This window comes from Vombatus ursinus, unplaced genomic scaffold (assembly GCF_900497805.2).
Source record: "Vombatus ursinus unplaced genomic scaffold, bare-nosed wombat genome assembly UNPS02014909.1, whole genome shotgun sequence".
NCBI lineage: Eukaryota > Metazoa > Chordata > Mammalia > Diprotodontia > Vombatidae > Vombatus > Vombatus ursinus.
Genome location: NW_020954687.1, coordinates 2,459,893 through 2,464,287, shown reverse-complemented (window position 1 = coordinate 2,464,287; position 4,395 = coordinate 2,459,893).

The following is a 4,395-nucleotide window of genomic DNA, read 5'->3' as shown; positions in this document are numbered from 1 at the left end:
CTGAGCTCAAGCAATCCACCACCCTCTCCCAGTAATAATAACAATAGCTAACATTTATATGGTGCTTACCATGTGCCAGGCACTGTGCTAAGTGTTTTGTAATTATTACCTTATTTGATCCTCACAACAACCCCAGGAGGAAAGTGCTATTCTTATAGTTGAGGAAACCGAAGCAAATTGAAATTAAGTAATTTGCCCAAGATCACACAGCTAGTAAGTGTCTGAGACCTGTTCTGAACTCAGTTCTTCCTGATTCCAGGTCTAGCATTCTATCCACTGTACCACCTAGTTGCCCCACCTATTTTTAAAAAATTCTTTATTATAAGGGATGGTTCTCTGATAGGATTCTGGAATATGTAAGTAACAAAAACAAAAAGATTTAAATACATTTATACTAACATTAATTGTATTATTTAGTAGTAAATATTAAAATGCTATTTAATATTAAACTATTGCTTTTTTAAAAGCCTCAAAAAACCTCAAAAAACAGTAGTATAAAAGAATGCATACTGGGTTTGGAGTCAGAACACGTGGATTCTGGTCCTGGTTCCATCACTGTATGATACTATGAGCTTGGAAACTGCATGTTACTGTCACTTTGGGTCCCAATTTTTCTATCCATACAATGAGGAGAGAAAATCTCTATTTTGTCCTATTGATTTTCCCTACCTCCATAGTTTTTTGGTTTGTTTGTTTTGTTTTTATCACAGACGCATCTGCCTCCAACCAGCTGTGTATATAAGTAAAGATATGAGTGTAGCTTTTGCTCCAGCAATCTCTGCAGTACAAGGTTGGTGCATCTTTACTGGAATTAGGGATGGGGAAACCAGGAAGAGAAAGGAGTGTTTATTTTTCTTGAGGAGGTCATAATTTAAGCTTACTTTGCTGGCCAAGATATTAAGCACTATCCATCCAAATGCAAAAGGTCATTATTGTTATTATGAACAATCATATTAGTATTAATAGAAGCAGTAATAATTATTACTAAAAATTATCCCGTGGAGAAGCCATACATACACACAGGCACATTCAACCCAGTACCTCTGTCCCACTCTCAACTGTACTTTGGCCTGAATGGTGGAACTACTTGCCTGACTCTTCCCAAAGGTTCTAGGAAGAGGCAGCAAAATGGCCCAATAGTGAAAGAATTAGACCTGGATTCAGGAAAACTTGAGTTCAAATGTGGCCTCAGACACTTCCTAGTTATGTGACCCTGGGCAAGTCACTTGAGCCTGCTTGCTTCAGTTTCCTCATCAGTAAAATGAGCTGGAGAAGAAAATGGCAAATCACTCCAGCATCTCCGCCAAGAAAACCCCAAATGGGGTCATGAAGAGTCAGACACGACTGAAATGACTCAACGACAACAAAATCTGTATAATAATGGAGCCTGCCTCCCAGGGTTTTTGTGAGGATAAAATAAAATAATATTTTTACTTTGCAAATGCTAAAATGTGATGTAGATGCTAACTATAATTATCATGAGGTAAATGAGCCTTAGAAGAGTGTTTCTGGGGTCTGAGGCCTTTGGGAGCATGAAGAAATATGGAGTCAGAGTGGAAGCTATGGTGACGATCCACAGGACAAAAGCCTTCAGTTGGAGTCTGTGTCCTCACCTCCAAGCCACTGTACCCCCATTTGCCTCTTTTTTCCCTGTTGATTTGCACCCAACTACAACATTGTCGGGATAGTGGAGTGAGGGGAAGGAGCTCTGATTGGAATCAAAAGACCTGAGTTCAAATTCTGATGGTAATGATTATTACCAGTGTGACTTTCAGCAAATCATTTAACCTCCCTGGCCCTCAGTTCTTCACATATAAAGTGAGGGGAAGAAAGGAAAGAGGGATGCCTCTTGTAAGGACAGAAACCTGGACACCTTTTGGGAGAGGAAGAAGATTATGATGATCATGGATTGAGAAATGTGAATCTGCCTTTGGTCATTAGAAAGAAAGGCTTCTTTAGCTAGTGCACCAGAGCATCAGGGTTGAGGAGGGAAGAATGCAGAGTTATAACAAAGGGCAGATCACCGAGGCATACGCCTTTGGTGCACAGAGCTGAGGGGCATGCACGCACGTATCACATCATAGAATATACCATAATAATAACTATCAATATAATATGTATATTATATGTTAGACTTCTCCATATTATATATTCCATATTAGACTCTACTATCCCAAGCATACCAGTCCATCAGAATGGAGGAGAGGGGGTTTGGAGAGGGGAGGCACTATTTTATATTCGTGCATCAAATGAAAAATTGGCTAGTTAGGGCAGTATGGCAATGTACTGTAGAGTTTTTTCTTCCCTGTGGATATAAATGCCAATCCACAAAGCCCTCCTTGTCATTGAACTAGAGAATTTTCAGACTAGAAAAGTCTTGTCGAACATGAAATCTATAAATTAACTTTGATAACATCGTCATGTCTATTATAATTGGCACAACCCACTCTTGAACACTGAACATTCCTCTAGTTATTTAAATTGTTGTTTATTTCTTTAAGGAGGATTTTGTAATTGAATCTATACAGGCATTGAATGTGCTCTGATAGACTGACTCAAAAATATTTTTATACATTTTGTAGTTACTTTCTATTCCTGTCTCCTGGATTTTTTTATTAGTATATAGAAATGCTGTTGATATTTTAAGGATTTATTGTGTAACCTGTAATTTTGTTAAAGTTATTAATTAATTGTTCTTTGTTGATTCCCTGGGATTTTCTAAGCAAACCAGCAAGCAATCAGCAAATAGGGATAACTTTCATCTCCTCTTTGCCTATATTTATTGCCTTGAATATCTTTCTCTTTTCTTATTGCTACTGCTAGCAAATCTTATACTATATCAAATAATAGTGAGGAAATGGAGCTTCTTTAAATTGGTATTTTTTAGGAATGCTTTTAGAGTTTTTTTTTAGTGCATGGAAGAAGACTCAGGCAATTCATGTCCCAAAGACAGAGCCGACCCACCTCTCAGAACATGGGTAATGCTTTAGTTCTTAAAAAACTCCAGAGGACCTGATTCTAAATATTCTCTCTAAAAGAGCTAAATATTTAAATCCCATTGACATTAACGTGGAAATGTATTTTGTATGACTTCATATATGTAAAGGATGTCATATTTCTTGCCTTCTCAATGGGAGGAAGAAAGAGAATTCGAAACTGAAAATAAGTTTTTTAAAAAATCATTTAAAAATTAAAAAAAAATCCCATCTAAAGCAAATTCTTCCTGATGTCCAAACTAAACCCCTCTTATTACAGCTTAAAAAAAACCCTCCCTTTCTCATATTATATCCACAAGGAGGATGGAAATACTCTATCTTCATCTTCCTTGTCGTTTCTCTTCATATACTTAAAGGTTGTCTTTGAGACATCTCTATGCTTATCTGTGCACTGCTACTACATCTTCCTGGGTAACAATCCTCTTTTCATTAGATCATCAATCAATAATCAGCAAATATTTATTAAGTATTGACTTAATATGTGCCAGGCACTGTACTACATACTGGGAATGTAAAGATAAAGAATTCCTTCCCCCTTTAAGGAACTTGATGATACTCTTTGGGGAATGTCAAGTACATGTATAAGCATATACAAAATTAATGCAAGCTGCTAGCAGTGGGAGTTGGGGGATCAAGAAAGTCCTCGTGCAGAATGTTACACTCCAGTTACACTCTGAAGGAAAATAGGGATTCTAAGAGGCAGAAGTGAAAAGGGAGTGTCTTCCAGGTATCACAGATAGCCTGTGCAAAGGTAAGATGAAATATCAGTGTGAAGAACAAGAAAGTCATGCACTAAGTCAATCATGTCCAATCTTCTTTGCTAACGTCTCTTGAACCTTTTCCTTCCTCTCTATTCGCCACTGCCTGCCACTGCCTGATCTAGTCCCATATCAGGTCATGCCTGGATTATTCCAAAAACTGGCTTTCTCTCTCTCCTAGATTCAGCTCATCCTTCACTCTACTAACAGATACTACATATCACTTTCATCATGCTACTTCTCTGTTAAAAAACTTTCAAGGATCCCTTTTGCATATAGGATGAAGACTAAACCTTTAAGCCTATCATTCAAAGCCCCCCCAATCTAGTCACAACCTACCTTGTTCATCTCATCACTCAAACCCTTTGCTTCAGTCTGATTAATCTACTTATGCTTTTCTGAACTTCTCATGTTCTCTCTTGAATCTGTAATTTTGTTTCCATACTTTTCCCCCTATCTGGACTATGTTCCCAGACTTTTCATCTCTCAACATCTACCCATCCTTCAAGGAGCAACTCTGGTCTCACCTCCTTCCCCCACCCCTCCAGACCTTATGTCTGTCCCACTCCTTTGTTTCTTATTCATAGACTGCTTATGGCATCTCCTGTTCTATGTTGAGTCTTGTCTCCCCAACCAGAATG